The sequence below is a fragment of the Podarcis muralis genome, chromosome 2 (assembly GCF_964188315.1).
Source record: "Podarcis muralis chromosome 2, rPodMur119.hap1.1, whole genome shotgun sequence".
Lineage (NCBI taxonomy): Eukaryota > Metazoa > Chordata > Lepidosauria > Squamata > Lacertidae > Podarcis > Podarcis muralis.
The window spans coordinates 91,131,573-91,151,197 of record NC_135656.1 but is presented as its reverse complement, the minus strand read 5'-3'; the positions used below and the strand labels follow the sequence as shown (position 1 = coordinate 91,151,197).

The following is a 19,625-nucleotide window of genomic DNA, read 5'->3' as shown; positions in this document are numbered from 1 at the left end:
TCTCTGAGCAGAGTGTTCCAGCAGAACATCAGAGTTTTCCTGCTCCCTAATAGTCAGCCTTTTCCAGAGTTCCCAGTTAAGAAAACTCCTATCTCAATCAGTTCAGTTTAGAATATAAAGTATCGTGGCACAAACAGAAACACGCTAGCTACATAAACTTTAGGAGATGCTGACACATCACGAATTAATCTACTATAATACAGTTCTTCTGGTCTTAAAAGTAAACCTTGTAAAGATACAAGTATACAGAGAAATCCACTAGCACTTTACCATGCTGGCTCACCATACTATATTGAACCATACAGTATGTAACCTTTAGCTTCTTTGCTGCTACCTTGCACTGAGCAAAAACCCCATGTACATACACACATTCCTTGGAGAAGGTGAGGGTAAATGAATTGTGTTCCAGGCATTTAGCCTTGGACTGTTTCTAAGCCACCCAGTGCAACTGGCGTGCTAACTCTAAACAATCCAGACATGGAGAATGAGCAGCTCAAGACATAGACTAGTGCATTTTCACCCATTTTTCCAAATTACACCCATGATAAAGATGGACTGTTTTCCCCACAAGAAGCATTTAATGTTATTGTGTATGTTAACTAAAAGGACAATGGCAGAGGACCACTATCTCAGTATACTAATGTCTGGAATTCATAACGGCTTGTTTATGCTGAATTAAAGAGAAATATATTCAGTCAAGTCAGAAATGGGAAAATAGTAATTAGAAAAAGCTGTGAAATTACAATGGACCAGATCTTCCAAACTATTGATGTACCTAATTGTTTCTGAAATACTGTGCCAGTTTTGCAATGTCTTGTGTTTTTGCAATTATGAAGTTAGTTAAAAAAACTTGTATTGTTTCCTGCAGCTCTTAAACCACTGCACACTGTTTGGAAGCTCTTGCAACATGATCATAAACAGATTTATTGAGTTCAACAGAACATAGTCCCTAGTGAGTGTGTTTGGGACTACAGCTCTCATGTATTATTCATATTTTTTCCCACAGTGAATCCCAATATCAGAACTACTGTTTACCAACTTTAAGCATAATTACAGTTCATTACTTTTTGATCAGGTATTGGATCCTTTATGTTTATCTATTTATTTTTGGTCATATTTACTTTACAGATTTGGGGAGGGGGCAGGGGAGGATTAATATGCCCTCGTGGACTGTAAGACTTCAGCATAATTATAATTTCTAAAGGAGTGGCCATGTTAGTCTCCTGCAGCATAAGCAACTAAAAAGCCTTGTGGCATTTAAAAACTAGCACATTATTGTGCCATAAATGTGTGTGCATCACAGCTCACTACTTGAGATAAATAAAGTGTTACCCTGTGTTTATACACACACATTGTTAATGAGGCCCCATCTGCACTATACATTAAAAGCGGTATCATACCACTTAAAACAGTCAACATTTCCCCCCAAAGAATCCTGGGAACTATAGTTTGTTAAGGGTGCTTAGCATAGTTAGGAGACACCTATTCCTCTCACAGAACTGCAATTTCCAGAATGGTTTAACAATAAATCCCTCTTCTTAGTCAACTGGAAATTGCAGGAGAATAAGGCTTCATTCACCCGATGAAGTGGACTGTAGTTGGCAAAAGATTGTAGTCTAATAAATTTCTTAGACTGCAAGCACAGTTATGTGGAAGTAAATCCCACTGAAATCAATAGCAGCTGTTAATGGATAATCTTGTTTATGATCTCACTGCCACATCCCCTGCCAGCCACATCCCACACTGTCTATATTTGGGGGAAAGTCTGAGGAAATGAGTCTATAGGCTCCCCCACCCCATCACAGAGACTCATCTCCATTTTACCCATAGTGTGAATGTGTGAGAGAGAAGAGGAGAATAAAGCCTGCAACCTAGAGTATGAAATCAATATTTCTGGCTATGCTTGCCATCAATTTGTATTTTAATTAATTTTTATAATGTTTTTATAATGTTGCACTGTTTTAGTGTTGTTAGCCGCCCTGAGCCCGGCTTCGGCTGGGGAGGGCGGGATATAAATTATTATTATTATTATTATTATTATTATTATTATTATTATTATTATTATTATTATTATTATCATTATTATAAATAAATAGTAGTTAAAGTGTTTTGAAGGCCTGTGAATTTGTGACATGGGAGATAATCCTTTAAAACAGGGGGCACTACCTAAAACAGAAGCCATCTGGAAACCCTAATTCTCGCCGTTGTAACAATTAGATTACAGCTTAATATTTGCGAGAAGTGAGGTTAAAGGGAACCAGGCAGAGAGGGCCTTCTTGGTAGTGGCACCCGCCCTGTGGAACGCCCGCTCATCAGATATCAAGGAAATAAACAACTATCCAACTTTTAGAAGACATCTGAAGGCAGCCCTGTTTAGGGAAGTTTTTAATGTTTGAAGTTTTATTCTGTTTTTAATGTTCTGTTGAAAGCTGCCCAGAGTGGCTGGGGAAACCCAGCCAGATGGGCGGAGTAGAAATAATAAATTATTCTGATTCTTATTATTCTTATTATATTTTCTGTTAGCAATTCAGCTCAAGCTCTGAGCAGCTTTGCAACCACTGGCGTCCCTTAATGAGGATGTGCACCTTCACCTACATGAAAAGACTTACCCAGATGTTGCAACAGAACTCAAGTAATAATTACAGGGTAGAAAGGGGTACTCATCCAGATGTGCATCCAAAGCAGCTAAAGGTGTTGAAAGCCTGCCACCACGAACAGCTCACCCAGGGTAGACCTGGTAATATGGCACCCTGATCAAGGACAAAATGTTTCTTATTTTCACAATAATTCCTTTTTAATCTTTTATTATTTGCACCCCCTCGGCTCGGCACCCTGTGCAGGGGAAGCACCCACACTGCCCTAAATCTGGTGCTGGCTCACCCTTGTTGCACTGGGATGAGTTACAATTTCAAAAGCAAAAGCTATCTCCCGTCTTAAGGGTCTGCACATAGTCCTGGTTCTATAAAAACTCCATCGCACTTAATAGAAAAACTCACGATGTGTCATAAAGAGGAAATGAACACATCAGACATTCACTTTTAAGCTGTCATTTAGATCGGTAAATCAGCTAAAAAGCAAGGTACGTCCAACTGCATTTGCAACAAATAATTTCCCTTCAGCTCATTTCTATCCAAGGCAAATGCAACTCCTTACAATACTTTGAGATGATGGGATCCAAAGGCACAGAGCTGCCAAACTGAATTTCAACCATTGGGTCCTACATGCGCTAGGTGGGATCTGGGTATTTGCCAGTGGTAGCATGGGGAAAAGCAGGACTATCCAGGGCCAATCCTAGGTACGGGGAAACAGAGCCCCAAACAAGGAACATGCAAGGCTATGCAAGGGCATGTTCAAGTGGGGTGGTCCATGAGGCAAACAAGGGTGTAGAAAGATGGCCCAGTTCAGATTGACCAGACTGGACAAAGCACAATACTGATACATAGTTCTAATGGGAAGCCCCATTAGCTAAAGTGGTACCTCAGGTTAAGAACAGTTTCAGGTTAAGAACAGACCTCCAGAACGAATTAAGTTCTTAACCGGAGGTACCACTGTATTTCTATTTCTTCTTTTTTGCATCCTGTAGTTTTCATTTGGGGTGTTCTATGCTTGTTTACCTAGATATTAAAATGTATTATTATTATTATTATTATTATTATTATTATTATTATTATTACAGTGGTACCTTGATTCTCAAACTTAATCCGTTCCGGAAGTCCTTTCCCAAACCAAAGCATTCAATAACCAAGGCGCGCATTCCCATGGAAAGGACTGCAAAATCGACTGATCCGTTCCAGACTTTTAAAAAACAATCCCTAAAACAGCAAATTAACATGAATTTTACTATCTAACGAGACCATTGATCCATAAAATGAAAGCAATAAACAATATACTGGAGCCATACAATCAGTCAATCAATAGCTGAACTGGGTTCCACACAGTCACACACATACAAAAAGAGCCGCAAAAACAAAAATGCAAAATAAATAGCAAAAACAGACAGACGTCGGCATAACACTCAAAATGGAAGTGTGGCACTCCAAACGGAGGATGTCCAGCTTCCAAAAAAAAGGTTCGCAAACTGGAACACTTACTTTGCAGTGTTTGGGTTCCAGGTTGTGTGAGTACCAAGGCGTTTCAGAACCAAGGTACCACTGTAGTATTATTATTATTGTTGTTGTTGTTACTACTACTACTACTACTACTACTACTACTACAGGAAAAGAGGTGGTGCTAGTCCTGTGCACCTTACTTGCTTACTGTAGTTTGTTAAAAGTTTGGGGAATTGTGTCTCTGTGAAAGGGAAACTACAGTTCCCATGATTATTATTTTTTTAATGTATGGCATGAGTCTGCCACACTTGTCATATTCATTTCAGTGGAGCTTTTTTTTCCAAATAAGGTGCTTAAGATCTAAGCATGGACAGCTACAGGGGAGATGGAAGATGTTGAGAATGGTGAGTTCAACAGGCAGGCAGGCAGGCAGGCAGGCAGGCAGCCAGCCAGACACTGAGAAAGCAAGATCAGCCCTCAAAAGAAAAGAAATATTCATTAATTCATTTTTACAGTTAAAGCATATTAAATGTCATCTTAATTTGAACAGAACATTTATTTTGTCCTGTGAAATAAAAATAAGCAGCCTCTTATAACGAAGGCATAGGAATGATTTGTTGTCTTTAGGCTTTGGATAGGAACATATTAACAAAGTTCTTTCCCCCAGCCTTGGAAGTTTCCAGGGAGTTAAGAATACAGAGCTGAAAGCTTGCACAAGCATGGTTTCCGTTTATCTGTCTTGGTTCCCTCCAGCATTGTGACATCTTTAGCAAAGCAGGAGAGTAAAACAAAAACAAACTGAGATCAAATTTAATTAGGAAGCCAATTTTCTCATGTTGTTTTTTGGGGTCAGGGCTGTGCTAAATATCCTTTCATCTTGTAATAATGGGTTGTTTGTATTCCCTGGTGTGAAGTGCACAGAACAATCATTCCACCTTTCTACCACTTTTTCGGGTGAGGAACAGAATTCAGCAACTACGTTCAGAAAGGATGCGTTCACAGTATACCTCTAAAGCACATTTAAAAAACATTCTCTCCCACAAAGAATTCTGGGCAATGTAGTTTACCCCTCACAGAACTACAGTTCCCAGCAACTCTTAGCAAACTACACTGTCCAGAATTCGTTGAGGGAAGGAATGTACTTCAAATGTTCTGAAAAGGTATAATGTGGACACAGTCCAAATGTGCATCCCAATCCAGTAGGCTTGTTCACAAACACAACCCTCTAGCCTTCACCCTGTGTTGCTGCTGATCAACAGGCATTTAATAATATTGTGATGAGTTTGACTTCTAATCCCTATAATCCTGGCAACTGTGAAAATATAAATCAAGATATCTTTCTCATGAAGTGGTCACGTGGGGGATGGGCCATTAAGAGAGCCAAGGAAAGGGGCCTCTGTGCCAAAGGGAGTGGGGGTCCTCTTCCCTCTCTTGGATAGTTAGTGGGACAAAAACCAGAGTTTAGAATTGAAAAGTATGTGTAATGTGTCACCTGGAAAAAAAGCTATGGGCTAAAGAGGCAGAGAAGAAACCGTGGCTGATTTATGCTTGAATCAAAGCCTGGAGAAGCAAGACCCTTTTGGGATGTTAATGCTGTGAACACTTCCATCATAGGCTCAGGTTGTATATATGTGTAAATAAGCCATATATCATAAAGACACCACAGTCTCCGCTGTGGCTTATTCCCAGAAAGAAACACGAACCCTGGGTAAGCACCTGGACCCCTGGAATCTTGCACTGCTCAGAGACTGGGGTGGCGTGTGACAATATATTGCTTTCATGGTTGCAGGCAATATATCTGTATGCTTCTCAATTTATATTGTATTATTTTATGTACTATGGCTTGCCGTTGTTTTATTGATTATAGTTTAGAAATTATTTATTGTAACTGTTGAGTGGATTTCTGTTTAACTTTTATATGCTGATATTATTTTATACTACTCTAAAAATTGTTGAATGTTACTTTTTGATGTAGGTTGCTTATTTTAAAGTTTTGTTTTATCATCACATTTTTCTATTGCATTAGATTGTTATAAGATGTACATTTTTTGTTTCTTCAGCTTGTAAACCGCCTTGAGTATTGTAAGATAGAAAGACGGTATACAAATTAAAAAATTGAAAAAATGATGACATTGCTTTCAATATATTGCTTTCTAATAGCTGTCATGGTTAATAGCCATTTATAGACCTATCCTCCACGGATTCAGGCACTCTCGAATGCAACTATTTATTTATTTTATCCACTGAACTTTGTTTAATGACTTTTTTTGGTGGCAGATGAAGACATTCCTTTTCTCCCAGGTCTTTTAACATATTTTAACATTTTGATGTTGCTTTAGATTCATCTAATTTTAGTCTCTGTTTAAAACTGACAGCAGTTAGGTTTAACTTGCATGCTGGGTGGAGAGGTTTGCATAAGAACATCCCTAATGGGTATGACTAAAGGTCCATCTAAGTCCAACATTCTGTTCTTCACAGTGACCAAACAGATGCCTTTAGGAAGCCCATAAAGCAAGACAAGAGCAGAAGACCTCACTCCCCAGCAACTGGTATTCAGAGGCACCACCTCTGATACTGGGGGTAGTACAAAGCTAGTAGCCCTTGGTGGCTTTAGATTGTATGTATTTGTCTAAGCCTCCTTTAAAGGCACCATCTGATAGCAACTTATGGCAGCAGATTCCATAAAGAAATTGCACGCTGTGTGACGATGTGCTTTCTTCTGCCTGCCCAGAATCTCCGGCCAATCAGGGGATGACCCTGAGTTCTAGTACTGTATTATGACCTAGGGAGAAAATCTTATATATTGGCCTGTTAATCTCTATCAACCTTCTAAGTGCTAAGAAATATTTCCCCACGCATTTGATATAGGCATGCAAGAATACAGTTGTCTTGGTTGTACCGTTAAAGAATCAGCCCTCTGTCCTGTTTACTTTGCTGAAATATGTCGGCATTGGATGTGATTCTGTTCTGCAGCATTACCTTGCATTTCCCACGTTTCCTTCTGAGAACATTTTTATGCTACCATCTGGTGTATTTCTGTTCCAATGGCCCTGGAGATGTTTGAATCAAATTTTAAAAATGGATTTCTCTTCTAAGAAGAATTGGCACGGGGCATGAAAATGTCAGTGTGATGTAAGATATGCTGCTGCCACCACCGAAAGAAATGTCCTGGCTCAAGTTCTCAGATGTGCTGGCTTAACATGTCACTATTGCGTCTGCTAAACGCTAGTAAAAGTCTGCTGCTGCAATGGCTAAAAAGAGGCAGAACACATTTATACCATAGTGCAGAGCTTTCCAATCTGTGTGTCGTGACATGTCAGTGTGTCAGCTGCAGTGTGTAGGTGTGTTGTGTGAACGCTCCCCACACTCCTCCAGGGGCTGGAAAAGGGTTAGTTTAACCCCCGGTTGGCTGGTAAAACTGCATTACTGTGTCGCAGAATGATGCATGTCTAAAAGGTGTGTCACCAACATGAAAAATTTGGAAAGCTCTGCCATAGTCTATATCCTTCCAGATTGTCATGGGCCCTGGGGGTGATGGCTAGGACAGGGCAGACCAGAGGAGTGACCTGGGGTGGAGGAATCCAGTGAGCTGGGAAGATACCTACCCAGATCAGAGAGCCTGAGGAAGAGAATCCTGGGGAAGGTCCCAGTGAAAGGCAGGTTTTCATCACCTTGTCCCATCTCCTCACCAGTCTTGCTGTGCTAAGTTGTGCCCACCCCTTTCACAGAGTTGCAGAGGATGTGATTGTTATGTACTGAAGTTCTCACCCTGGGCCAGCAGGGGGATACGGTAGATAGTTTTCACTCAGGTCCACATATGCAAATAAGGGATTGAAAGTGATGTTCAGTGATTGGATAGTTACAGAAAATGGTTACTGTTGTGTTCTAGTGGAGGTCTATAAAAGCAGGCTGGCCAAATCCTTCAGTTCAGTTCTGTTCTGGCCTGTGAATAAACAAGAGCTGTTTGAAAAATCGCTGTGTCGTCTGATATGTTCACCCACAACTTAACAGCGATATTGTTGGATCAACATCTTTGCTTGTGAAGGCATGGGGTAGTACCTGCTGTGCCTCTGAAATACATCAAACATATGTATCTCACTGACCTCAGACTGATGGCCCAGTTGTTGTTGTTGTTGTTGTTGTTGTTGTTGTTGTTGTTGTTGTTCCTTTCATGTGAGGATTCACAGGGTGGTTTACAATAGAAAAATACATATCATAGTCACAAACAAAAACAATAAACACCCACTTCCTGAGTTTCAAAGGCCATAGTTTGTTGAATTAGCCAAAGGCCTGGGACAAGAGAAATGCTTTTTGCCTGGCATCTAAAGATATGTAACAAGGGTGTCAGGCAGGCCTCCCTGGGGCATGTATTCCATAAACGGGGAGCCACCGCAGAAAAGGCCCATTCTCATGCTGCCACCCTCCAGACCTTGAATAAGGGCCTCAGATGATGATTGCTGGTTCCAGGCTGGTTGATATGAAGAGAGGCTTTTCAACTTTACAGTGACCCCACAGCTGGCACAAGGAATTAGTGGGAAATGAAGTCCTATTGGAGAAGGAAAAATTAAGTTTACAATTACTATAGCAGCGCACAGTTTTCTCTCTGGAATTTGGTACCACAAGATGAAGTGAAGGCCACCAACTTGGATGGCTTTAGAAGCGGCTTAGACAAATTCATGGAGAATAAAGCTATCAATGGCTACAAGACACAATGGCTGTATACTTCCAGTTTCAGAATTGGTATGCCTCTGATTACCATTTGCTGTGAATTACACATGGGAAGAGTGCTGTTGCACTCAGGTTCCACTTGCTTGTGGGCTTTCCACAGGCATCTGGTTGACTACTATGAGAAAAGACTACTAGAGGGGTCTTTGATCTGGTCCAGTAGGGCTCCTTTTTTGTTCCTCTGCTCTACATGTCGCTACTGTAGAGTATAGGATAGGGCATAATCATAGCATACTACCACCCATATGCAAATCCTATCCAGGGATGCTGTTAATTAGATGAGGGGGCTGCACGTTATGGGGAAATATTTTTTCTAGTCTCAGACATAGCTGTCAACGTTTCCCCCTTTTTAAAGGGAAATTCCCTTATTCCGAATAGGATTCCTCGCAAGAAAAGGGGAAAGTTGACAGCTATGGCAGATTGTGCACAGTTAGAGCACATTGGGAAGAACTCTACTGGTGGGAACCTTGAAGACAAAGCACTTTGCACACATAGCCTGTTGTCAGTGTCCTTGGATTCCCAGATTTTGCTGGACTACCACAACTACCATAATCCCCAACCAGTTTAGCCAAGGGTGAGAGACGATGGGAATTGTATTGCAACATCTGGGGCCCCGAGGTTGAAGAGTCCTGGGGAAGACACAAGAGAACATGAGCACATTTCATTCAGTACATCTGCTTTGGTGAAACTACATAGAATAAGCCAGGCTGTGTGTGAATGTACTATATATTTAAATGCTTGTTTAAGAAAGAATGCCAGTGGGAAATTTTTAAACAAACGAGCATGTTCCTTCTTCCCTTGCCTGTGGGAAACTAAGTTGGGATCTGAGTACTGTGAACAAGTAGTAATAAGATTGCTAATGGGAACTGTGTCTAATCCTATTAGTGGGATTTTTGAATAAAATACACTTTTAAACAACAGTAAGTTCCAACTGATGGATGTTGGCTGTTACATAACCTTGTTTAGTTACAACTCCCCCTTTAAACAAAAAAAACCTCTGCAGCTACGTAAGGTCAGAGTGATTTGAACAATATAGAAGGGTGGGGAAGTATTTGTTAAGGATTTCCATTTTAAAAAACAAGCACGGCTCCTTGGGTTGCCAACCACAAGAAGTCTGTAGGGCTGCAAAAATGAAATAAAGCACATTTTAAAATAAGACATGAACTTCATATAAATGCACTAATATTCTAGTAGCCCTTTGCAGCATATGACATGCTTTACCATTATTACATAGTTCACTTATATCTACTCACACATAAGCCCCATTGCATTCAATGGAACTTACTCCCTGGTAAGAGGATAATAGAAGGTTTCTTCAGGGTAATATAACCCTATCTGCTACAGATGCAGGAAATCCATTTTTACATCAACTTTGATCATCCACTTAAAACTCTGGTTTAAGCCTAGATGTCTTATGCTGGGTCAAGCTATAGGCACATCTAGGATTGTTCAGTGTTGTCTATCTTCCCAAGGAGAAGTTCTCCAAGGCTTCAGTCCATCCTAACTGAAGCCACCCTGTGCATCACTGGTGCAAATGTGAATATAAACAAAGGCTGAATCTTAGCACACTACTTCCTGTGGTACGTAAATTCAGTGACCTTGTCCCTCTATTTGGGACAAGGACTCCAAAACAGTTCTGCAAACTTCACAGAAATTCAACAATGTGCCCATTGCTATTGCTAATAAAAGTAACTTTCCCCATTGCTTCACACTGTGCAGTGTTAGTCAAAAACCATTTAAGGGGGTTTACGATGCCATTGACAAACCACTTAAACCATCAAGCTTGCATTTAAATGGGATTAGATCTGTTGATTGCATGGGTTAGTGGAAGTGCTGTGCATTATTAGTGCCAGTGGTTGGTGGATTGTAACCATAAAACCTTTGCTGGAAATTAAGGTAATCAACCACAGCCTGCTGCTCCAAGGTCGAATCCTGCTTAGCCTGATCCCCTGCAGAACTCTCAATATGACTGACGTGCTTCTGGTAAAGCAACATACTATAAGCAGAGACCAGGACAGAGTTGGCACCAAGATGTCTTGATAGTTGAGGGAGGAAATCCAAATGGCATCCTCCCTCCCATTAATTGGGAAGTTTTTAAGTGCAAACCCCATTAAACTGAAATCCTACACTATTGCACAGCCCACATTTCTTTCAGGACAGTGTTTTGACCCTCTTGACTTTGCCTTTCAACTTATTTTTTATCAATCTCATTTGGGAAAAGTTTCCTCTTTTGAAATCAAATGTGACCACATTGCATTTTTTGGGAAATTGACTATTTACATGTATATTTAATTCAATAGCACTATAGTCACTGCTCCCAACTGCCTCAACAACACTTACATCTCATGCAAGCCATCCATCACCACATATAGTAGCTTCCCCCAGACAATCCTGAGAACTCACAGAGCTACAGCTCTCAGTAACCTTAACAAACTACAGACCCCATTATTCCAATGCAGTTAAACACCACCCTTCTCCACAGCAGTGCAAGATTCCAGGGGTACCAGACATGCCTACCCAGGGTCTGTGTTTCCTTTTGAAAATGAAGCACAGCAGAGACTGCGGTGTCCTTATGATATATGGTTTATTTACACCTATATACAACCTGAGGTTGTGATGGAGGGGTTTGCAGCCAGAGGTTCTTGCATCTTCCATAGCCACAGCAGCTTTGGCATTATGCCAGCCATTGCTCTCAAATATTGCTCTCTGGCTCTCTCTCTCTCCAGACTAGTTTACTAACTCTGTTGCATAACTCCTAACCACAATCCCTAAACTCTAGCCTAAAATGCTAGCATTGTCTTTTTAAACTATCTTCTGCAGGTGAGATTCATCTTTGATCCTTGCTGTTGTCTTAATGAGTCATCCCCAGGCCATCACCTCAAAAGGAAATTATCCTGACTTAATTAGTTTTTAACACTTGTTGATTCCCTAGGATGAAAGAGGTGTCTTACACACATGCAGGTCTTGATGAGAGTCTAACATGTGGGAACCGGACACACAGTTTTAACACACAAGCCTTAATTATTGGTCCCAGCCACAAACTCATAGCAGTATGGGGTGTTTTTATGTCCTTTGTCGCAAACCAGCATATTGCTGCGTACTTTTACATCTGGCTGATCCTTAGACTAATGAGTTGTCTTTCTGTCATCACTCCCCCCCTTCCTTTCATAATAGTTATTACAAGGAGATTTCCAATATATACTACATATGCATGTTGCTCAATCCTGTCCCAAAACAGACTCTCTCTCTTTTTTAATGTCACAGATGGTTGAAATTATTGGCTGATTCCAAGACAGCTCAAAGGACAGTTGACCGCCTCCAAAATTATTGGGAGGGGGCGAGGAAATAAATGCTCCAAACAAAATTCCTCTGGAACCCCCTCCCTATACTGGAGATGGGGAAGGTGGGCTGCTTTTGGGCCAAACAATTGGTTTACAGGCGGAAAGCGGGGAGGGGATAAAGGAAAAAAGCTCAGCCAATAGCGGTTTAGGAAATACTTTTGGCTTCCAGCGCTCATTTGCAACACATTCCTTTTGATCTGACACAGGGAGCGTAACACTGCCCCGTCCGCGAGCCTCCCTCAGCAGCCCACCCTTGGAGCGGGGTGCATGCTGGGAATCGTAGTTCCGCGGTGAGGCCCCGCCAGCTAGCAGCGGGCGGCAGGATCTCTCCGGCGGAGACTACATTGCCCATGGAGCCGGCGGGGACTATATAATCAGCCGCAGAGAGCCCGAGAAGTGCAGTAACCATGTGGATGTGCTGCTGAGCCAGCTCTTGGCTGAGGAGGGCTGGGAGCCGGAGCGGGGGCTAGCGAGCCTCCATCCCTCACGGAGCTCCTCGGCAGGGGCAACAGGGCTTCCTCCGGGAACATGGGATTACAAAGCGGCTCCTAACCCGCTCCAGCTCCAGGGCGAGCCGAGCCCCTTATGCAATCAGGTAAAAGGCAAAAGGCAGCGGGGGGCGGCAGTGACAAGAGACCAGAAACAGCAGAAGTTGGCTTTTCCCCTCCAGGGGGAGGGGGAGGCTCAAAAGCCCAGCCTCGACTCGCCTTAGTTTCCAAGCTTCTCGTTGCAGCCCTTTACAAACCTCCTCCGGTGGGTTGTTATTTAAAAAAAAATATTTTATTTTTTGGCTTGCCTTTCTTATTATCAGATCACCCTGATCCTGTTTATACAGGAGGGATTGTGGCTTTGGCGGCGGCGGGGAAAGAAGCAACAGATCAAATAACGCTCCCTTTTCCTTCCTTTCTTGAATCCTAAATCCAGCCCCCCCCCCCCCCGCCCAAGTTTGCAACTCTTGACAGCGACAGGAAGAAAAAAAAATGCTGCTTGAATCATGTGGGGAAGGCATCGACCTCTTTTGAAAGGCGGCGTCCCCCGGCTTGTTAAAACTTCATGGCTACTGATGCAGCAGACTGATAAGGAGGCGGGTGTTAGAGCGGGGATCCGAGAGGTGTGATTGTGTGTGTGCGGTTGGTGTTTGGGCGGAAAAAAAAGAGAGACGGGTTAAAACACGGGTGATTCCCAAAGGTCTCGGCAAGATGTTGCGGCTCGACATCCTCTCCCCTTCCGTTTTTAAACTCGCCTTCATTTCTTGGAAACACTGGCAGATTTCCCCCCTCGGATCTCTGCTGTCGTCTTAAGCGAGAGTCGAGCCTTCTCTAGCCTTCTGTAGGTCTGTTTTTTTGGCAGCAAACTTCTGACTTGTGGGGAGCAACACGAGTTCCTAAGTTATTAACTTGATTGCTTTTGCATCAAACAGAGTGGAAGGAAGCTGACACAAATTGGCCCGAGTTAATGTGGGAAGGGCATGTGCAAGGTTGCCTTTTGGAGTTTTAATGGGTTCATTTTTTTCTTTTTAAGGTTCTTAAAATTCCTTTCACTTTAGTTCAGGGCAAGGATTCCAAAACTGTGGTCCGTGGACCACTCATGAACTTCATTCAGATGGTCCACAGCACACCCACATTACAGATTCATATCGGTTTTTAAATTGTATTTTTACGGCTTTGTATGTGTCACTCATTGCATTGTAGTTTGAACTCTGTGGGATCCAAGTTGTGATACATGGTATAAAACAAGCAATAAAAATACCATTTAAAAATCATGCGGCGTCTAGCACAGTGCATAGCAGTTGCTGCAACAGGCAGAAAAATCATCAAGTGGTCGGCCAAAACCATCAGCAGTTTTCAAGTGCCCCATAGGAGGGGAAAGGTTTGGGAAGCACCTGCTTAGAGATTTAGGTGTCTAGTATTTTTTTTGGGGGGGTGGGAGGTTCTAATGCTGTAGAAGTCTGTCAGAATGATGCCTTCTTGGGAAAAGCAAACAAAACACCCAGGTTGTGTTCACACATGCAGTAGTCCATGGTGCAGTTCTCCTGTGGAGGTAGCTGAACAGTTGGGTACATGCAGTGTGCAGGAACTGAATGTTTGACGAAAAGGAGATATGTGTAGTCTTTAAGAGACCTGTTCCCTACACCTGCACCTGTTGACAATGAATGAAACAATAGGTAAAATGAGAAATAATTGTCAGCTGGTGGAGTGTTTAATGTAGTGTTTAGTTTTTATTAATGAGGGTGCTGGAACTGGATACAAAATTCCAAATGCAGCTGCACCATATATTTACATAAGGGCATTATGATACTGACCATTTTATTTTCAGTCCTTTTATTAATAATACATAGCAAGGAATTGACCATGTTTACTGCTAGAGCACACCTTGATATTTTAGACTGAAAGTGGTCTATAGATGTTTAAATAATACTTTCATTGAGCTTGCCACCAAACCTAAGATTTCTTTCCTGGAAAATTGCAGATAGACACCATCTGCATGTGTACATGCTTGTGTGTGATTAATATATAACATACCTAAGTTTGTGACTGAGAGTGTGCATTACTTTATAGTTGCTTATATAAAACACCATTTGCTGTTCTATTGGCCATTCAGCCAGCATGAAGTAATTCATTTAGAGCTCTTTGCATCTGTATAATTTAGTGTCATCTTGGCTACGTTACTGTTCACCCTGACTCAGATTAAATAGCATCGGTACCAGTACAGATCCTTGCTGGGGCACCACAGTTTACATTCCTGCACTGCAATTATTGTCCACTTAATGCTTTATGATCTGCTGCTTGTTTGTTTTGACCAGTTGCTGATGCGTAAGTGCACCTGTCTTATTTAGTGACTGCCACTTCACCTTTAGTGACAGACTTTTTGAGAGCCTAAGTATGCGCTGTACAAGACCCTCCAGTCAACCTGTTTATCACACTTAGATCTAAAAGACTAGTGATACAGGACTTCCCTTTGCCCAAGGCATGCTGATTCTTACTTAGCAAAGCATTTCTCTCCCACCAATCAGTATTTCAGAATTCCATCTTTAATACTTTCTGCTATTTTATGCAGCTGTTAGGCACCACAACACTTCGTTTGTCAAAAATAATTCCAGATTGGAACCAGGAAACGGCAGGCCTCTTGGCCTGTCTTCCAATCTGTAGGTAAAGAGACTGATGTTTGTAGTGATGATGTTCCGTTGCACTTTATAGCTGTTGCACAGTTTGTTGCAATAGGTAACACATCTGCACAAAAACCCTATGAGTGTGGGTGTTCCGTTTTAAAGATGAGCAAGTTGACGTTGAGGGAATTGCTGTGATCCTCTCCCCTTTATTGCTGTTCGTAAGGCTTATTAAAGGGTGTCTCCATATATTCCAAGTATCCCTAAAATTGCTTGGATGATGGGGAGGAGTAGAGAAAAACTTCAATTTAAGCAAAGCCAATATTTGCATGCATGGATTTGATGCTGATCAATATTCCACTTTAATCATTTGTAAATGTAATATTCTCTCTCTCCCCTGCCTTCACTTTTTAGATCCTTGTGATAGGTGGAATAAGCGTCTCTTCCAAGAGTGGAGTCTACTTTCAGTGACCTTGCTAGATCTGTAGGCTGCACATTCAAATCAATGGGATATTGACTTGGTCAGTACTACATCCTACCTGTTATTAATACAATCCCGTGCATGTCAATTCAGAAGGAAGCCCCATTGAGTTCACTGTCTGAATTCATCACAATTAAGTCTCTAGCTGTTGATCACATTATGCTAAAAGACTGAACTATCACAAAGCAGGTTGAGTATAATGATAAAGGCTCAATTTCAACAGTCACATTACCATCTTTGGTATAAAATGAGGTAGCTTCCATTGCAATTAGGAGTGGACAAGCATAGCCACTTTCTGTGGTGCCCTCTACATGTTGCTGGACTACAGCTCCCAGCAGCCCTCACCACTGGCCATGCTGGCTGGGGCTGATAGGAGATGGAGTCCCACAACATCTGTAGGAAGCACCATGTTGGCTCCTGCTGTACTAGAAGATGCATGTTAGGTGAAACTGGTGTACGTCATATCTTTCTTTCATTTTCATAAGGAGAGGGAAAATACTATATTTGCGCCACAGTGGGGCTCTGAAAAGGTTGCATGCACCGTACCATTTAGGGCACTGTTCAGATTTCAAGGTGCTACCCTTGGGGGTGGGCAGAAGTAGGCTGCTGGGCGGATTCAACAACTGACTTGACTTAATAGAGAGTTGGAGATAGTGGAGAGCAATTCTCGCTGAGAGTTCCTCTGTCACCTGCAAGCTGAGTCAGTGTTACGTTATTTTCCAAAGTGCTTCACGCACATTATATTATTGTTGTTGTTTAGTTGTGTCCGACTCTTCATGACCCCATGGACCAGAGCACGCCAGGCACTCCTGTCTTCCACTGCCTCCCGCAGCTTGGTCAAACTCATGTTTGTAGCTTCAAGAACACTGTCCAACCATCTTGTCCTCTGTCGTCCCCTTCTCCTTGTGCCCTCAATCTTTCCCAACATCAGGGTCTTTTCCAGGGAGTCTTCTGTTCTCATGAGGTGGCCAAAGTATTGGAGCCTCAGCTTCAGGATCTGTCCTTCCAGTGAGCACTCAGGGCTGATTTCCTTAAGAATGGATAGGTTTCATCTTCTTGCAGTCCACAGGACTCTCAAGAGTCTTCTCCAGCACCATAATTCAAAAGCATCAATTCTTCGGTGATCTTCTTTATGGTCCAGCTCTCACTTCCATACATCACTATTGGGAAAACCATAGCTTTAACTATAGGGACCTTTGTCGGCAATGTGATGTCTCTGTTTTTTAAGATGCTGCCTAGTTTTGTCATTGCTTTTCTCTCAAGAAGCAACTCTGGAAGGTAGGTCTTGCTTCCATGTAAGGCAAATGAGTCTGTGGTCCCATAATACAGATGGGAAGCTGAAAGGTAGCAATTTCCTGGCAGCCACCTGGTAAGTTCACAGGGTTAAAGTGATCCCTAGGTACATTGTATCAGATAAATTCGAAAAGAACTATTAAAGTTGTATCTCAGCTGGGCAAAGAGGCTGCTACTTTGAATATTGCCAGTACTTCTGAATTGCTGTTTTTCCTTTTTGAATCCTCCCTCACCCCTCACCCTCCATGGTGCCTTTTTAAGAATGTGCAGTGCTGTGCTAGGATAGGCCTCTTTAACAGTCATTTGAGAGTGCATTGTCCCTTCTCTCAAGCTTTTAAGAATACTTGATACATAAGTTAAAGGATGTATTATATAAACACACATGAATGTTGTTGCAGATTTGGCTGCAGATGGTCTTAAATGGTCAAAAGATGGGCAGTTGCAGCTGGCTAGTTCTGAGGGTCTTGGTAACTAGTCTAACAGTCTAAATATTTAGTTGTTTCCTGGACTACAATAACTGGGCCTGAGGAGGGGAAAAAGCCACATACTTCTCAATTGTGTGTTCTTTAGCTTCCTGTTGACTTCTTTTTAAAGACTAATCAGACACTGCTTGTTGCTGGAGCCAGAAAGCACACAAAAAAGTCCCCACCTGTAACAGGAGAAATAATAATCAATATAATAATAGTACACTAAATTGAGCAGTGTATTACTCCTCTAATAGGGCTCCAAAATTTACAACAGTATGCTGCCTGGTGAGAAGACTGGTACTACTGGCAATTGTTAAGAGACTTTTATTTGTGTCTGGATGTTAGGAACGTGGGAAGCTTCCTTCTACAGAGTCAGACTACAGATCCCTTTCGCCTAGTTTCGGCTACACCGATTGGCAGCAGCTATCTTAGGCAGGGGTCTATCCCAGGCCAAACTGGAGATGCCAAGGCCTTGATTGAACTGGGACTGCCACCTTCTGCATGCAGAGCATGGGCACCCAGTGTGGTTAGGTGAGAAACATAAATCCGGTCATTACAAACGTCCTGAGGCTCATAGGTGATGCTCTTGTGATTGTAGCAGGAGACAGACAATTAGGTGGTAGCTACCATGCAGAATTCTCACATAGACATGGACAGCATGAAAGCCCTGGGAGTGGATATCGTCCACAGGTTAATGGAGCAGCAAGTACATCAAGTGTTTCTCCTCTGCTGAAATCTCATTGGTGAAGTATAAGCGGGAGAGTGAAGGTGCAATAAAAGCAGTAAATTAGGATGCGTGTGAGGAGGCAAGTGGAGCTTTGAGACGGATACAGCTTTTTATCCACTTCAGCCGAGCAAGCTTGGCTTAGGACTTCGTATGGAATCCTAGCTAAAAGCCAAGGGTTTCCACAAAAGAAAAGCAATGAATCCTAAGCCATTAGATTTGTTCCCAGGTATTTGCTTAAGAGGTGTTCCCTCAGGTTGACAGTGGGCCTTTGAGTGCAATTGCTTTCCTATCTGGGTGCCTGAGAAGCTAGACCAACTGTTATATATCTTCTGTAATCAGTTTTATCGGCTCTGTGAGGAGCCCTCTCACCCTGCTCTGAGTGAAAGTGTAGGCTATACTCCTTTTTTCAAGGCACACTTGTATTGCAAGAATCGTAGATTCGTGCCCAGCAATTGGATTTGCAACAGTTAATAAACCAGAGAGGAGTTACGTGCTTGTAATTTGGATATAGCTGAAACTGTATATAGATAGAGCTATTTCAATTAGTTATCCAAAGCCATGGATAGGCACCCTTTTTGCAACTGCAAGGCAGCCCAGTTAATATTTTCTCCTAGCATCCCATCTTCCTCTTTGCCTAGTCACTCATGAGTTGGGAGACAGGTTTGTTGTTTCTGGGCAGAGGTAATGTTCCTGAATGCCCTGCCTCTTGTCAGTTGTAGGGAAACTTGAGGCAAATGTTCCCACTCTCTCAGGATGATGGGGAGATAGATGCTTCATGGGACTTCCCTGTTCTGAGGGCATATAGTAATGGATACCTTTAGTAAAGTGATTTGATTTTTCAATGCATGTTTCAGCTCTTGTGACATCCTATTGCACAGTCTGAGAAATGCTGATTGAGAATCTTGGTGAGGTTGCTGTACAGTCAGATGAGCTAATTTGAGATGGGTAGCTTTGCCAAACCGAAGTCTTCTGCACACCAGAAATTACATCCAAGATGGCATTCTTTTTGGACGCTGGACAAGGCAACTAATTACTCTGCTTGCTTGAATGCCAAGCCTATCATAGAAGAATACAACTTGGTGTGTACCTGCCATTCTTCTTGGCAACCTCAGGGGAGGAAACTGAACTGGAGCAATCTGTTCTAGTATTCATTCCATGATAAAACGTTAGGGTGCGTTAGATGGAGAGTGCGCATGTGGTTGACCCACAACTATGAATAGTGAAGAATCATGTAGCCTCACTCATAACCCTTGCAGCTGGCAAAGGGTGCAGTATCACAGACAATAAATCGACAACATCGACAAGGGCTTCTTTTATTTCTGTTTGTGGGTGAGCTGGGTTTAATCTGACCCGGATCTCAGCCTTGGAACTCCTCTTTTGACTCATTTCCCCACTGCCACCGAGCATATACAAAGTGTCTTTCTCTCCCTGCTGAG

General features: G+C 42.3%; 1 protein-coding gene across 8 annotated transcripts in view; it reads left to right on the top strand.

Moving 5' to 3' along the window:
- The first annotated feature begins 12,497 nt into the window (after positions 1–12,497).
- The window catches only part of ITPR1 (inositol 1,4,5-trisphosphate receptor type 1), a 214,982-nt gene continuing 207,854 nt past the window's right edge, over positions 12,498–19,625 (top strand). For 5 of the 8 annotated variants that reach the window (XM_028719343.2, XM_028719345.2, XM_028719346.2 and 2 more), the window contains exon 1: positions 12,498–12,710. The gene's annotated coding sequence lies outside the window, so the exon portion shown is untranslated. Of the gene's footprint in view, positions 12,711–15,635; positions 15,743–19,625 lie in introns of all 8 variants that reach the window. The other 3 variants (XM_028719348.2, XM_028719347.2, XM_028719342.2) reach the window with 2 other exon arrangements.